The 18154-nt window shown below is 43.6% G+C and overlaps 1 protein-coding gene across 2 annotated transcripts in view; it reads left to right on the top strand.

The window, feature by feature from the left end:
* The first annotated feature begins 4001 nt into the window (after positions 1-4001).
* LOC115155936 (calcitonin gene-related peptide type 1 receptor) overlaps positions 4002-18154 on the top strand; it is a 55776-nt gene continuing 41623 nt past the window's right edge. For both annotated transcript variants that reach the window (XM_029703035.1, XM_029703034.1), the window contains exon 1: positions 4002-4354. The gene's annotated coding sequence lies outside the window, so the exon portion shown is untranslated. The remainder of the gene's footprint in view (positions 4355-18154) is intronic.

The following is an 18154-nucleotide window of genomic DNA, read 5'->3' as shown; positions in this document are numbered from 1 at the left end:
TGATATGAATTGATTTAATACCATGCTTTAAACTTTAACTTGAATGGCATTTTAATTATGTATGACTAATGCATAAGCAAATAAAATAACCTACAAATTCACAGGGTTGGAAATCCCTACTCTGGCTGGATTTCAATAGGAATTGCACCTCACTTTGCAAGCCAGCATAATGTAACAGGTTCCGTAAATAACCCAACACAAGTTAGTTTAACCATCATTTGGGTTTTCATTCATGTTGGGTTGATCAAGCAGCTGGATCTATTTTTAAAGGTCCCGAACAGCCGTTCTGATTCCCATGTAAAATAGCCTTTTGAGTGACTAAAATATCACCCATAAAATTTGTTTTGCATAGAAATGCTCAAAATTAAAGAAAAAGTACTTGTGGAAAGGTCTGGGTCTTCATTGTCTGGTGGAGGGGTTGGGATTTTGGGTGGAGGGGTTGGGATTTGGGTTAGCGGGGTTGGTGGCGGTGGCCCTTGCCCTGCCGGCATAGGAATTGGGGCAGGTTTTAAAGAAGTGACCCCCTTCCCCACTCAGGTTGCAGGGTCATATTACAGATTCTGCAGACGATGGCTGCGGCCAACCTGGCTGTCTGGCCGCAGTTCCTGCATCGTTTGGGCTTGCCGTTGTAGTGGACGGAGCATGATGGTACTGGGAGATGTTAGACTCCACCCACTCCTGTTGGGTCTGGTTCAACTGAACCAGACATTTTCGTGCCCCAGTCCAGACATTGTCTTCGTCCAGGACCCTCCTAGCCACTGCCTTGAGTGGCAAAATGGTGTAAACCAAACTTCTATGTCATACTCTTGGATGCTTTTGTTGTGGAACTGGACTGTAACTATATACTTTTGATTCTGTGTCTGAGAGTGTAATTACTGTGAAGTGGGACCTTTATCTTTATGATTTCTGTATTTTAATCTAAACTGTTCTAGTAACTAGGGGGTCTTGAAACTGGCTTCAAATTATTCCTGGCCCTGGGGGTTTCACCAGGCAGTTCTCAAAGCCCATACCTCTCTGTAGAACTGCCCTGCTGAATTCCAGGCGGGTCATGGTTTCTGGTCTGGCGGTTGTTATTGCTGCTCAAGTTGCTCCAGCTGCTCCCCAGCGATTGGCGGCGCTCCGTCCTTGGCAGCCTCCTCGATGGGGATTAGTGCCAGCCTCACCGCGTTGTAGCTGTGCATCACTCCTGGGTTCATCCCGGTCATTTTGTTCAGGTTGGGTGGGGGGGATTTGAAGGAGGAGGGTGTTGATCTACTCCGGTCCTGCAGGGGGAGGAAGGACAAACCTCAGAGTGAGCAGACACACCTGGAAGCCTGTGACCTTTAGGTCAATGGAGGCACTCCCTTGTGGTCTGCTCACTCCAGGCATAGGTTGGTGTCTTTGATCCTTTCTTCACCCCTCTGGTTCTGGTGGTGATACAGTCTGGTATTTTTTCTCTTTCTGTTGGTCTTCTGCTGGTTCTGGTCTGGTCGGTGGTTGCCTAAGGAGGGCAGATGTAAAAAAAAAAAAAAGAAAAAGAAAGGCAGGGGAGGAGGGCTGCAGGCCAAGTGTAGAGGGAGTAAGGCCCGCGTCGGGAGCACTCTACTCGCCTCAAGGCCTGCAGTCCGTCGTTTCCTCCACAGGCAGCTGGTCTGGTGCTGGGGTTTGGGGTGGTCCTTGGAGTCAGGTCATGCCGCGGTCAAGCCACAGTTACATTTTCGTCTTCCCCAGTCCTTCCAGCAATTCCGGCCTTGTCCGCTGGACCAGTGAGACTGCGCCAGCCGTGGTCAAGCCACCGTTACCTTTGCTGCCTCCTGGTTTGTCCAAAGAAAAGGATCATGAGAGAGAGGATAGCAGGGTTGTGCATAATGAAGAGAAACCAGAGTCAATTGCATCAATAATTATACATCTCCCGTTTGGCATGTCTCTTGTGATGCGTTGACTTGACAACTGTGTCAGAGTTTTGAACGACTCTTCACTCCCTTTTGTTCCATGCTGGCTGAAGACCTAACTAGCCAGTAACTTACTTTTAGATCACAAGATCAACAGAAATAGAAAAAAATTGCTACGTTTGTATACTGCAATGTATAATTTTCTTTTAATATTATTGCACAATACATATTCTAGTAGAAAAATATTTACATGATCATTTACATATTTCAACAAGGTGAGTACTATCACTTTAGGATTTGTGTACGCTTTTAAGAAACTCATTGACCTTTATACAGTTCATTTAAGCAATAAAAACAATTTAACCCTAACTAGTGATACCAATTCAACAGAACAGATGAACTGGAATGACATTTACTCTCACAGGTGGCCAAAAAGTACTTAATTAAAGCCACACCCCTACTAAGCCAAGCCTCCAGTCTTCTGATCTGATCCGTTGGGTCATATCTCAATTACACAGCATCAACTGATCAACCTTGCTCTTTTTACAAATGCCTGCAACCCAGTAGTTGGGTCATACAAACAACCCAATATTTTTTAGAGTGTAAGCCCTCAAAATAAGGCCTCATGAAAAACATTGTAATGTGTCAAATATTAACATTTCCAGGACAACACCTTCACATTGAATCTCACTTTTTGAAGTCTGTGGAGTGATAAATTGATGAATGCAACAACCATCTCTCTGTCACTAGCAAATTCAGTCATGGGTTGTAACATTAAAAGTCACTTGAAAGGCAAGGCACTCTGGGAAATATGCAAACAAAGCTTTACATTAAGCAGTGTGTTGATTTAGCAATGTTCAGCATCTATAAGGCAGTGGATGCTGCTGAGGGGAGGACGGCTCATAATAATGTCTGGAATGGAGCAAATGGAACGGCATCAAACGCATGGAAACCATCTGTTTGATGTATTTGATACCATTCCACCTATTTTTCTCCAGCTATTTCCACGAGCCCGTCCTCCCCAATTAAGGTGCCACCAACCTCCTATGCTATTCGGGTCCACATTTTTGGTGTTAATTTAACACAGGGGAATTTGCTGTGTAGCTAATGGCTTGTAGCAAGTTGTAGCAAGCCTAAGGCGGTCTGGGTGCAGTACAGGGAATGTGAATTATGGGCCCACCAAGCCTGTTCCCCAGGACTACCATACCACTATCGCAACTGTGACTCACACACACACACACACACACACACACACACACACACACACACACACACACACACACACACACACACACACACATTCAGTTGTTTACTTCAGATGTTGTTGTTTAGTAGTCAGACATTATTGTTTAGTTGAAAATGGCCAGTTAGTGGAGTGTAAAAGTAATAACAATTGTTATTATTTCTTCCAAACAAAATTTTAAGCATGGCAATGTTGTTCTCATGTTCTCAATAAAGGCTTTCAATATGTTGTTATATGTCATGATTTATGCATTTTTTATTACTTTAAAATTTCAACCCAAGCCCTATTACAACTGACCTCGGAGGTTTGCTGGTGGGGTAAATTGGAACATTTCACTCCTTGTATTTGAGACAAAGTCACACCTTGTCCGTTTTGATTTAGAGATATATTACCTATACCAATTTGTAGAAGACAAATGTAAGTTGTTCATACCACATTTTGAATGTTGTAGCTCAAACAATCTCGGAGAAATTGACAAAAATGCAAAAAGTGTTGCAACCATCCCCAGTCTCCCCTATAGGCTACATATAGGCCTACATATTTCAATAATATTGACATCAATTTCATGTTTATTCAATTTAGTTTTATTTTGCTATTTGGCTACTGTAATTTTTGCCTAAATATATTTCATTATGTGTAGCCTAACATGTGCGCAATGATATGCAAAGTGTTGATTTTAGTGCATTATTATAGGCTAAGCGTTAGAATAAGGTGCCTGAATATTTGCAGCCAGATGTGATAATATTTCTCTAAGAGCTGATCCGTCGTCAGTATTGTGGAATAATTATAACGTTCAAATAAGATTTGGATGGAGACATATGACCCGAGAGCAGCGCTGCCTTTCTTTCGATCCTATCAGTATCGACACATGCCTCAACGACGCACTTTTTAAGTTCCATCTCTATTGGGAAACCGGGCCCAACCCGCGAGACAACCAACCCGGTCTCCCCTACATGCCGTCGGCGTCTGTTACGCGTGAATGATATTAAAGCTTGGTGGGTTCTCCCGTGGCGCTGTAGGCTAATTCGTGATGTAAGAGGAAGTCGGCTAACAATAGTGGGTGGCTTCCAACAACCTGACAGCGGTTCTAGTCTGACACTTTATTCATTGAGTGTTGGGACCCGTTGGGTTTGGTTCGCTATCACCGCTCCGAAGGTTGCGTTTGGAAAGCTGAGTGTTTGGTCGGTTTATGTGACTTTCTAAATCACGTTGTCATTGGATTTTAAGCTATTGTCATCAGGTAAGAAATATTCGAATAGCCTATAATGGCCATATTTACAGATTTATTTTGGGATGACTATTTTCCAGTTTTATCCATGCATAGGCATTTGCATTTCTCAAATCAAGAGCCTATGAATATCCAATTCAAGACCATGATAATCGGAAAGTCTGTTGTAATGAGCTACATTTCTGTAGGATTAATTTTGTCCTGAAATTGGCTTTTGGATTTCAGTGCACTGTCGACATGGATAGACTACTGTATTTCTTGTAGTACTCAAAAATCAATTGCGCACCGCAGATAGGCTAGTCATTTGCAGTAATATTTTGCATAATTCCATGGGGAAATGAGAACACATCAAGAGAAGGCTTGGTCGATACCTCTGTGAGACAGTATGGAAGAAGATCAGGAATTAGGTCAATAACGAGGCTATAGCCTATTACTTGGAATAGCCTATGAATACTTAATCAGTAGGTTATGTTAGTGTTAAACGGATTTGTTTAATCTATCACAGCCTTTCCAATAAAGAGTTTTAATTTGAAAGGAATTGAAAGGATTGGAACAGAAAACAAATGCAAGCCCAGTAAGCAATATTAGTTGAAAATATGTATTTTAGGAGTATTTTCCAGATGTTGACATCTCCTGCGTTTCAGGTGCAGAATGAAAGGTTAGAAATGACCTAAATGTAAAACAAACACTAGCAAAGCATGCTGGGTTTTATTTTCTAATAAACTCCACACCCAATTAAGTACAAATTTGGTCGGTGTGGACCAGATCCAAATCTGAACGAATCATAGAAAACTAGGCTATGTTTCACAAGTTTGAAAATCACAGTAGAGTAAGGAACAGTTTAGTACAGTAGAGCACAGTAGAACACAGAAGAATACAGTACAATACAGTACAGGACAGTTTTATTCAGAGTACAGTACATTACAGTACAGTACAGTAGGGTACAGTACAGTATACTACAGTAGAGTTTAATTAATTAGAGTAGAGTACGTTAAAGTACCGTACAGTACAGTACAGTACAGTTGAGATGAGATGAATTTATTAGAGTACAGTAGAGTTCAGTAGACACAGTAAAGTACAGTACAGTAGAGTACAGTATAGTTTAATTCAGTAGAGTACAGTACAATGCAGTACAGTTTAATTCAGTACAGTACAGTAGAATGCCGTATAGTTTAATTCAGTAGAGTACAGTACAGTTTAGTTCAGTGAAGTACATTTGAGTAAAGTAGGGTACAAAACAGTACACTATAATATACTTTTCTTTACTTTACTGTAACTCTAGTGAACTCTGTGGTAGTGTACTGTACTTTTCTTTATCGTGTACTGTAATGTACTGTACTCTGTTGTGCCCTATTGTACTGTACTGTACTGTACTGTGCTGTCCAAACTGTACTGTGCCGTCCACCAGTGCTATCTCGGCCTATATTTGGGCCAAACATAGGCCGGTCCGGACGTTGAAATCAAAGCTGGTCCAAATCTGAACCAAATATAGCCGTCTATGATTGGTTCCAATTTGGTCCGATCTGGACCAGAAATCAACGTCCGAGGACATTACCAAAAAAAGACGTCCAAAAGATGTTGCCTGATGGTAAATGCTTAGTGGGAGGTAGCCTATCAGTTAGGTTGCACTGCAGCGTGCTTCATTACATGTTTATAAGGAAGACAACCTACAATATGTCATTATTTTTTAACTCCGGCTCTATTCAAGATGTGTTTTTACAACCGTGTATGGTTCCTTATATGGAACCTTTTCAAACTTTATTGTGGAAGCTGCACATAAAGTGTAAGTGTTAGGCTACGTATTCGTTTTCATTTAGGGCATGATATGGTAGGTAACCTATAAATCCTACATGGTCATCATAACCATGTTATTCCTAAACAAAAAGTAATTTACTGGGCATTCCGTAAGTGTATGCATATTGCTCTTTGAGAATGAGTTGACTGGAGAGTTTTTCTATTTGGCCTGAACATTGAGTCAAATGAATGAGAATTATTGTATCACAGATAGCCATCTTGTAATATCATCAACTGTCTTCAGACACAGGGAAAATGGGGTTTTCCACAGACATTGTTGCATTTGAAAACAGACATGAATGCAGACATTAATTTTACATGGCACAGCACATCCAGTTGAACTGAACTTTTACTGACAGCATTGCAGCGGTGTCATTCTTGGTGTACCCGAACACTGTTTGGCACCAGTGCTATCTCAAGTTGTTGTAGAATCAGCTGCATTGTTATGTAAGGCACAGATTGGACTTGATGAAATGTTGTGGGGAAGCTAGAGGGAAGACCATGAAGAAGATGATGATGCGCACATCAGATCTTGCCAGATACGATGAGAAATGCAGAGATATTACTCCTTCAAGGAGAGGATAGAGTAGACATGTACCAACCAAGTACTATAAAACATTCAACTCCATCAGGACACTTTAGACATCGTAAAGCTTTTCCAGATGCATTTTGCTGACACTGTATTCCTCATCTTCCCCCAAACGTCCATAATTTTCACCCTTTTAAACTCACAAGTCTAATTACTTATTAAACATCCACAATAACCCACTAGCATGAAAAAAAATGACATGACATATTGCTTCGCTCAACATTTATGAAATCTTTCATGATTTTTTTGTGTTCCATTTAAAAGCGTGCTGAGGAAAATATATATTATTTTATTTTCACCTTTATTTAACCAGGTAGGCTAGTTGAGAACAAGTTCTCATTTGCAACTGCGACCTGGCCAAGATAAAGCAAAGCAGTTCGACACATACAACAACACAGAGATACATATGGAATAAATAAACATACAATCAATAATACAGTAGGAAAATCTATATACAGCATGTGCAAATGAGGTAGGATAAGAGAGGTAAGGCAATAAATAGGCTATGGTGGCGAAGTACTTACAATATAGCAATTAAACACTGGAATGGTAGGATATGCAGAGGATAAATTTGCAAGTTGAGATACTGGGGTGCAAAGGAGCAAGATAAATAAATAAATACAGTATGGAGATGAGGTAGATTGGATGGGCTATTTACAGATGAGCTATGTACAGGTGCAGTGATCTGTGAGCTGCTCTGACAGTGTTACGTTTGTCTGAAGAATGGGACCAAAGCGCAGCGTGTGTATCGTTCCAAATTTTATTATAACTGTGAAACTATGCAAGACATACAAATAAACTAAGAAACAAAACAACAAACCGTGCCGAAGAGGTGCAACATACTCAAAACAATCTCCCACCAAACCTAGTGGGAAAAACAACAACTTAAATATGATCCCCAATTAGAGACAACGATGACCAGCTGCCTCTAATTGGAGATCATCCCAAAAAAACAACATAGAAATACAGAAACTAGACAAAACCCCCAACATAGAAAAAAGAAACTACAACCAATATAGAAATAAATAAACTAGACATAACCCCCTGTCACACCCTGACCTACTCTACCATAGAAAATAAAAACTTTCTATGGTCAGGACGTGACAGTACCCCCCCCCCCCTCCCCCCCAAAGGTGCGGACTCCGAACACACAACTTTAAACAACAACAAAAAAATCAGGGAAGGTTAGGGTGGGTGTCTAATGTCGGTGGCGGCTCTGGTGCAGGACGAAGAACCTTCACATCCTGTGGATCCTCCTGCATCGGAGGCAGTTCTGGTGCGGGACGAAGAACCCTCACATCCTGCTTATCCGCCAGCATAGGAGGCGGCTTCGGTTCGAGGCGTAGCCCCCGCTCCGCTAGCTGATGCCTCCGCTTTTGTGTCACTGGACCGTGGATCATCGCCGGAGGCTCTGGACTGCAGACCGCCGCTGGAGACTCTGGACTGCAGACCGCCGCTGGAGACTCTGGACTGCAGACCGCCGCTGGAGACTCTGGACTGCAGACCGCCGCTGAAGACTCTGGACTGCAGACCGCCGCTGGAGACTCTGGACTGGGGGATGTCGCTGGAGGCTCCGGACTGGGGGATGTCGCTGGAGGCTCCGGACTGCGGGCCGTCGCTGGAGGCTCCGGACTGCGGGCCTTCTCTGGAGGCTCCGGACTGCGGGCCGTCTCTGGAGGCTCCGGACTGCGGGCCGTCTCTGGAGGCTCCGGACTGCGGGCCGTCTCAGGAGGCTCCGGACTGCGGGCCGTCTCAGGAGGTTCCGGACTGCGGGCCGTCTCAGGAGGTTCCGGATTGCGGGCCGTCTCAGCAGGCTCCGGACTGTGAAACGTCGCCGGAAGCTCTGGACTGGGAACTGTCGCCGGAAGCTCTGGACTGGGAACTGTCGCCGGAAGCTCTGGAACGGGAAGGCACACTGGAGGCCTGATGCGTGGGGCTGGCACAGGTGGTGCCAGACTGGTAACACTCACCTCAGGGCGAGTGCGGGGAGCAGGAACAGGACACACCGGACTGGAGAGACTCACTGAAGGCCTAGTGCGTGGAGCCGGGACAGGTGGCCCCAGACTGGTGACACGCACCTCAGGGCGAGTGCAACGAGCAGGTACAGGGCATACTGGGCAGTGGAGGCGCACTGGAGGTCTGGAGCGTAGGGCTGGCACAATCCATCCTGGCTAGATGCTCACTTTAGCCCGACAAGTGCGGGGCACTGGCAGAGGACACACTGGGCTGTGAATGCGCACTGGAGACACCGTGCGTATCACCGCAAAACATGGTGCCTGACAGGTCACACACTCCCTAAAGCGAGTATGTGGAGGAGACACAGGACGTACCAGACTGGGGAGGCGCATTGAAGGCCAGATGCGTGAAACGCGTGGACTGGTGTCTCGCTCCTCAGCACGCCCGCTCTGCAGCGCTCTCAATGCCAACACCTCTCTCCGGAATCTTGCGTCGAGTTCCTCACTCGTCTCCCTGACTGGCTCTGGTTCACCCCTCGGCTCTCCATAGTAAGCACGAGGACTTGGCTCAGGTCCCAAACCTGACTTCACAAAACTCCCCGTGTGCACCCCCCAAAAAAATGTTTGGGGCTGCCTCTCGTGCTTGCCTTGATGGTATAATGCCTCGTAATATCGCCGTTCTGCTCTCGCTGCTTCAATCTCTTCCTTTGGACGGCGATACTCCCCTTCCTGCCTCCAGGGTACTTTCCCGTCCAATATTTCCTCCCATGTCCATTCCTGTTGACCACGCTGCTTGGTCCTCTGGTGGTGGGAGAGTCTGTCACGTTTGTCTGAAGAATGGGACCAAAGCACAGCGTGTGTATCGTTCCACATTTTATTATAACTGTGAAACTATGCAAGACATACAAATAAACTAAGAAACAAAACAACAAACCATGACGAAGAGGTGCAACATACACTTACTCAAAATAATCTCCCACAAAACCTAGTGGGAAAAACAACAACTTAAATATATTATCCCCAATTAGAGACAACAATTACCAGCTGCCTTTAATTGAAGATCATCCCAAAAAAACAACATAGAAATTCAGAAACTAGACAACACCCCCAACATAGAAAAAATAAACTAGAACCAACATAGAAATAAATAAACTAGACAATACCCCCTGTCACGCCCTGACCTACTCTACCATAGAAAATAAAAGCTTTCTATGGTCAGGACGTGACAGACAGCTGGTGCTTAAAGCTAGTGTGGGAGGTAAGAGTCTCCAGCTTCAGTGATTTTTGCAGTTCGTTCCAGTCATTGGCAGCAGAGAACTGGAAGGAAAGGCGGCCAAAGGAAGAATTGGCTTTGGGGGTGACCAGTGAGATATACGTGCTGGAGCGCGTGCTACGGGTCTGCTATGGTGACCAGTGAGCTGAGATAAGGTGGGGCTTTACCTAGCAGAGACTTGTAGATGACCTGGAGCCAGTGGGTTTGGCGACGAGTATGAAGCGAGGGTCAGCCAACGAGAGCATACAGGTCGCAGTGGTGGGTAGTATATGGGGCTTTGGTGACAAAACAGATGGCACTGTGATAGACTGCATCCAATTTGTTGAGTAGAGTGTTGGAGGCTATTTTGTAAATGACATCGCTGAAGTCGAGGATCGTTAGGATGGTCAGTTTTACGAGGGAATGTTTGGCAGCATGAGTGAAGGATGCTTTGTTGCGAAATAGGAAGCCGATTCTAGATTTAATTTTGGATTGGAGATGTTTAATGTGAATCTGGAAGGAGAGTTTACAGTCTAACCAGACACCTAGGTATTTGTAGTTGTCCACATATTCTAAGTCAGAACCGTTGAAGAGCATGCATTTAGTTTTACTTGCATTTAAGAGCAGTTGGAGGCCACGGAAGGAGAGTTGTATGGCATTGAAGCTCATCTGGAGGTTAGTTAACACAGTGTCCAACGAAGGGCCACAGGTATAGAGAATGTTGTCGTCTGCGTAGAGGTGGATCAAAGAATCACAGCATGGACTGGGGATATAGGACAGCCGGAGAAGGTTCTTCAGACTGAATATCTCATGAGATGTTAACTGACAGAAGTGTCTAATAAATCCGCAAGGATTAAGTGTTCACAGTAAATATACAGAGGTACTCACTTCATTTTAGCCAGTTTGCTACAGCAGGAAAATAATCCTGCAGCAACAGGAAATTATTTTGGGGATTATAATATAATTAATAGACATTTTTGTAGGGTTGATATTTTTCATTAGGGCAAATCAAGTCTGACATTTTAAAGTGAAAATTACAAACTTTAGAAGCCTTTTTTAACCTTGAATTCACTGCGAGTTAACATTTCCTGCTGTGCTGGAAAATTTGTAGCAAAATAAGTGTGATTAAATTAAGATCCTTCATCTGTATGAGCTCACATAGTAAAAGGGGAGTATTTGTTTTGAACTGTACAGCATTGGATTTGGATTCCACCCCGAGCAGTCCTGTAGAGTGGGCATTGCATGCTGCCTCGAAGTGGGATATTAAATGTCAGTGTAAAAAAGGTGCCTCCGTGACTTGGTAACATTGCCTTTAGATGCACAACCATAGCCATGGCACAGAGTATGCTGAGGAATCCAGAAAAGTCAACAATGGCGACAGTGTTGAAGATTGAACATGTGTCTGTTTCTCACTCTGGTCTAGCTACAGAATGGACTGTATTTCGGATAGGTTAAGATCAGTCGTTGTTGTCTTACCTAGAGATTCACATTACATGTGAATATGAACTCACTGCTCACAATGTTATGAAAAAGTATGCAAAAAATCCACAACATGGGAGGAATAAAAAAAAGAAAATACCATTCTTCAAAGACGAATATGATGTATTATCCCAAGAGCTACCTTCGAATCTGCCATTGTTCATAGTTTGGTCTGCATAATAGATGAGCTTCTGAACAAATTCTCAACATAAATGTCCCCTCAACACAAATGTCCCCTTACTTTTTCCGATATCTAAACATCATCTGAACCAACAGCTGCCACACAGTTTAAGACAGCATCCTCTCTCCCAGAAGATGTAAACACCTTCAGGCGGATATGTTAGCCAGGGTATCTCCTCATGGAGCAGATACTGTGGATACATGCTGCTGATCTGCAGAGATGATGCTGCTCACTGCTAAACCATCTCCAATAAATCATCTCCAATGTTATGAAGTCGGGACGCACAAACACAAATGCATTGTGATGCTTTCATCATGCTGGAGGCCCTTGATTGTCCGACATAGAGCTTCTCTCTCTCTGTCTGTCTCTCTCTGTCTCTCTCTCACACACATGCACACACACACTCTCCCCCTCTCATTGGTCTCTCGCTCTCTCTCTCTCTCTATCTATCTCTCTCTGTCTGTCTATTTCTCACCAGCCTGTGGTTTAGTCATTACTCTGAGAGCGGGCTAATAACACCATCATCTCACATCCTGTCTCCATATTTTATTACCCTTCGTATGCATTCAAGTGCATCGGGACATTATTGAATCCCCTGTTTAAACAACAACCTTGGCACACATCATATGTTTAGTGTTCCGCTCTCCCTAGGCTTCGGCTATCACATTACACTCAACTACAATGATGCTGATATGCATCACTCTCTCAAACCTCCCTCTAGTCCCTGTATTTCATTCCGAGTCGAAACAAGCCCCCCCCCCTCCCATACACACTCATGTATTACAGTTCATTATTTTAGTTAGTGACCGTTGATTTGAACTATGTATGTTTCACTGACGGCCCTGTCGTGTTGACTGGACTTAGTGTGTGTTATTGCAACGGTCAGACCCTTTGGACAGCGTCTTCTATATTTGTGTGTGTGTGTGTATGTGCTCGGCTAACGTTGATTTGAGTTTGAGGGCTTTTTGAAGAATATAGGACAGTGGAAATAATCTGTGGCCATTTCCAAGGGGTGTTCCATGTTGGTGCGTGCTAAACAAACTGTCAGCGGCTGACACAACCTTCCTGATTTAGAGGGTGGGAGGTGGCTTCTGATGGGGCACGGAGAGAGAGAAAGGGTCCCTAGGAGTTAGTATGCGTATCCGCCCCATCCAGTGTACTATCTCACCCCTGCGCTGGGCAGAATAGTACAAGCGAAAACAATATCATGTGTCAGGCCTATTGTTTCCATAAGATTCTATATATTTAGAGAGCTAGCTTGTGTGTCTGCATAGTAGATACTGTATTTACACTAGTCATCTTGTTTTTATGATCTTCAATAGCTGTCCTCCCACTCAGATGTCAATATTGTGGTTTTAACATTTGCCTGTGTGCGTCACAACATCCCTGATTTTGCAATGCTCTGTACACTACTACCCTTTGTAATCCTTTGTACATTGCCTGTACATGCATCTAATTTCCATGTCTGTATTTGCGTACTTTAAATGTCTTGTTCTTTTCCAGTTGACATGTGAACACACTAATGCTACAGTAGCCTACATGAGTCTATCATGTGTGAGGGGAATGGTCTCTGAGATTAAGTCTAGGGCCTATGGTGTGCACGTGTGGGAGGATTCTTTGGCCCCTTTGGCCTCCCAGGTCGAGTTCACAGGCCAGCTAGCCTCCATAGAGACCGGGACAGGATCTGTCAGAAAGTCTCAGATGCAACGAGAGACAAATACCCCTTTCACACTGCTGAGCCAAACCAAGCCAGTCTAGCACGAGCGATGCTGGGCTAAACATGGTTTGAATCTGCTCTATAGTGGTTAGCTAAATCTGGCGCAATGCATCACTTCTAAGTGCTCTGAGACCTTTGCTTTTGTTGTACATTGTCCCTGTCCAAACAAACGTCATAAATAAATAGGGTGGGCTACTAAAAGTGCCCCCACCAGTTCAGTCCAGTAAGGTTGCCCTAATTCATTTTCACAGCCACTCTCACCACCTCTAACAACTATGGTTAAGATTTGGGTAGCATGACCCTAGATCTGTAGGTCCTAGGATCAACAAGGACAGCTTCCAGCCTGAGCCCCCATGCCCTTGGTATCCCTTTTTATTAGCGTAGAATGGGGATGCTAGTCTGTGGATGGGTTTTTTTGTATGCTGGCCTCAGGCAGTGGGATGGATGGAGTGACGTGGTTACATTTTGATGGACATGATGAACTTCTGAGACTACAGAGGGACAAGGGATGGTCCTCTTCCAGTGGGTTGAGAGGTCCACTCACCACTGGCCTTTTCTTTCACTGGCCGTTATTTATGATAGAATAACTTTATATTTCCCATAGGGAACTTGGGGAATGGTATCCCATGAGAAGCCATGATTAAGGGCTACATTCCCAGTATGTAATTGATGTCTTGTGGAAGTAAACAGACCACAGATATAGAGATTAGATCATAAAGGTAAACAAACAACTTTTCCACAGTGGCTTTTGGCCTAAAAACCCCTAGGCAATGAATGACAGTGTAATGACTAGACACAACACTACATGCGTGTGCATGTTTGCCCAATGCACTTGACTGCATTTGATCGTCAACTGACCTTAAAATGTGGTCTGGCCAAGTGGAAAGTATGATGGAATAAGAGCTAGTTCTTTAACTTAAAAAACAAGTAGGCTAATGCTTGTCAGGTTAGGCTATTTAAACTAACCAATACTGTAATTCAAGTCTACATTGAAATCATACCCCTAATATAGAGTTGAACTTTTATTAACACTACAAGTGCTGTGTATGGTGCTACTCGTCCTTGCTGTATTTATACCTGTGTATTTTTACACATGTATTTTTCCAGCTGCGCAACATAGCAAACCTTTCAAACCGGATTCTTTCCTATGAGTGTGTGAGTGTGTGTGTGTGTGTGTGTGTGTGTGTGTGTTTCTCCCTTTTGAGTTTCCCCTTGTTTTTCATATTCGCCTGGTAAACAAATTAGATGATTACACATTGCCTTGTTCAAGGATGACATGACATTGTAGGCAGCCCACAGCCGCAGTGAGAAGATAAGTGGTTTTCAGGCAGAAATGTCTGTATTGTTTTTTTCTTAATTAAGAAAGTAGCTACTGTTGTTGCATGAGTAATTTAAAACTGTCTACTCCAAGGCAATACGTTTGTAAGTTGATATTAAAACTTCACTTTAGTCTACCAAGACACAAGGGAAACGTGTCAACTTTTCATCTTTGATTTAAATACAAGACGTCAGTCTCGGTCGTAGTACATTGTTTTAAATCTCAGAATATCTGTGCAAAATTGAGGTACAACTGGACGTTCAAGTATGAATACAAGTAGACGCATTAGGAGATATAGTTACCATAGTGATGTTAATTATATTCAAATCAAACGCTGACCTGTATATGTATTGTCTTATTATCCTGGGCCCGGTTTCCCAAAAGCATCTTAGGGCTAAGTTTGTCGTTAGAACCTTCGTAGGAGCGTCGCTAAATCTCCGAGCTGTTTCTCCTAAACCATCGTCATTGACGTTGCACTTGAAAACGCTCGTAATCTAACGCCTGACTCAGGCCATTCGTGGAACAGCTAAGTGTGTCGTTAGATGCTTTTTTTGTCCTGCCACCTCACTTTATACATTAAAGATCTCCGCTAAACATAGAATCACATGGTTTATCCATCTCTCTGTGACCGCCGATAACTTCACAATAAAGTTGAGTACAAATACAAAGTTGCCAATGTTACAAGCAAGTGACGTATAAAAGGTTGCTTCAAATGAAAACCGAGATGCCTGCGAATATAAACAGTAGGCTATAGCCATATTTCAATCATATTGAAATACATTTCATGTTCAATCAATTGAGTTCTATTTTGCTATTTGTGATTTGTCTCAATATACACTGAACAAAAATATAAACGCAACGCAAAAATGTCTACGATTTTATTGAGTTACAGTTCATATTTAAGGAAATCCACCATTTGCCTCATGCAGCGCGATACATCTCCTTCACATAGAGTCGATCAGGATGTTGATTGTGGCCTGTGGAATGCTGTCCCTCTCTTCTTCAATGGCTGTGCGAAGTTGCTGGATATTGGTGGGAATTGGAACACGCTGTCGATCCAGAGCATCCCAAATGTGCTCAATGGGTGACATGTCTGGTATGCAGGCCATGGGACATTTTCAGCTTCCAGGAATTGTGTACAGATCCTTGCACCATGGGGCCGCGCATTATGCTGATACATGAGATGATGATGGTGGATGAATGGCAGGACAATGGGCTTCAGGATCTCGTCAAGGTATCTATCAGCATTCAAACGGCCATCGATAAAATGCAATACTGTTCGTTGTCCGTAGCTTATGCCTGCCTGCCCATACCATAACCACACCGGCACCATGGGGAACTCTGTTCACAACATTGACATCAGCAAACCGCTCAACCACACAATGCCATACTGTCTGCCATCGGCCCAGTACTGTTGAAACCGGGATTCATGCGTGAAGAGCACACTTCTTCTGCGTGCCAGTGGCTATCGAAGGTGAGCATTTGCCTACTGAATTCGGTTACAACACCGAACTGCAGTCAGGTCAAGAACCTGGTGAGGATGGCAAGCACACAGATGGTTTCTGACAGTTTGTGCAGAAGTTCTTCGCTTGTGCAAACCTACAGTTTCATCAGCTGTCCAGGTGCCTGTTTTCAGACGATCCCGCAGGTGAAGAATCAGGATGTGGAGGCGGCTTATGGTAGAGAAATTAACATTAAATTATCTGGCAACAGCTCTGGTGGACATTCATGCAGTCAGCATGCCAATTGCATGCTCCCTCAAAACTTGAGACATCTGTGGCATTGTGTTTTGTGACAAAACTGCACATTTTAGAGTGGCCTTTTATTGACCCTCAGCACAAGGTGCACCTGTGTAATGTTCGTGCTGTTTAATCAGCTTCTTGATATGCCACACCTGTCAGTTAGATGGATTATCTTGGCAAATTTGTGTGCACAAATGTGTGCACAACATTTTAGAGAAATAATATGCATATGGAAAATTCTGGGATCTTTTATTTTAGCTCATGAAACATGGACCAACACTTTACATTTATATTTTTGTTGAATTTCGTGATATGTCAGCTTAGTGTTTTGGGAAACGCATGTTACGTCTACAGCCGTTGTAAGAAAGATGCATCAATAAAACACTTGTAAGCCTAAGTTCCATCGCTATTGTGAAATCGGGCCCTGACTGTGTTGTGCCTCATTTTACTTTAGGCACAGTCCTGATATTTCCGCAAGGTACATTACATAGTACTTTATACGTTTGCACTTTAATCTCGTCAAAATGTCAACATCTCTTTAGTTTTAACCTTTGAAGATCCCTTGGGATTTGGCAAGTTTATATAAAAAATAAACTTCATTCTCTTTTTTTTTGCATATTTTCCAAGGCCATTAGAATGATGTGTTTTTGAAATGCTGCCTTACTAACAGCATGCTTTACTATTGTGTGTCCAATTGTTATTTAGCAGCAGGGATACCTCCTTGAGACTTCCTCATTCTCAGCAAATGTTGGGAATGCCTTCACTGGCCTTGTCTTAGTTAGCCTCTAGTGAGTAATACAATGGTGGGAAGATTCTTGAGTGTGCATGCCAAGCTTTGGTAGGGTTGGCAAACCATTTGCAGGTGGTGTGGGAAGAGACAGAGGCTTTGCATCTGGGTTTGTCATTTGGGTGAAGAGGAAAGTTGACATAAGATCCTCTACTCCCCCTTGCAGTGCCAATATGAAGCATATTTCCTTCCCTCAACACAAGTGTCTGCTTCACTCTCATCTCCAGAATTATACTGCATGTCTCTGTGGGCCAATTTAGCCAGTTTAGGCGATGCATGTCCTTCCTATATTATGGTGGGTAAACATAACACTCATGCCTAAGACGTTTGGTTCCTTGCATGTCCGTTTGTGAAACGGCTCCTCCCTAGCATCTGTGTGCATTTGTTATTGTTTCTCTTGACATCTGGTAGTGCCCAAGGCAAACTGCGAGTCAACATGATGTGGTCTGTCCATTCTCAAGTCCTGCTTACATGGCTGCCGCCTGAAATTTTGAGGCCAGGAACTTCCATGATCATATGGGAGGGATTACCGATAGGGTCTGATAACACAGAGTTGGTGCACAACCAGAATGATGTTGTCACGCCCTGACCCGAGAGAGACGGTTTATTTCTCTATTTGGTTAGGTCAGGGTGTGGGGTGGGCATTCTATGTTTTGTATTTCTTTGTTTTTGGGCCGAGTATGGTTCCTAATCAAAGGCAGCTGTCTATCGTTGTCTCTGACTAGGAATCATACTTAGGCAGCCTTTTCCCACCTGTGTTTGTGGGTAGTTGTTTACTGTTTCGTTTTCTGTACCTGACAGAACTCTTGGCTTGTTTTCGTTTTGTTATTTTGTTCAAGTGTTTCATAGTGGAATAAAATCAAGAGCACTTACCACGCTGCGCTTTGGTCCCCTCTCTACGACGAGCGTTACAGAACTACCCACCACAACTGGATCAAGCAGCGTGCCCGGGTGGAGATGGATTCCTGGACTCTTGAGGAGTTGCGAGAGAGGATAGA

Source organism: Salmo trutta, chromosome 20 (genome assembly GCF_901001165.1).
Source record: "Salmo trutta chromosome 20, fSalTru1.1, whole genome shotgun sequence".
Lineage (NCBI taxonomy): Eukaryota > Metazoa > Chordata > Actinopteri > Salmoniformes > Salmonidae > Salmo > Salmo trutta.
This window is presented reverse-complemented; position numbering and strand designations above follow the sequence as displayed.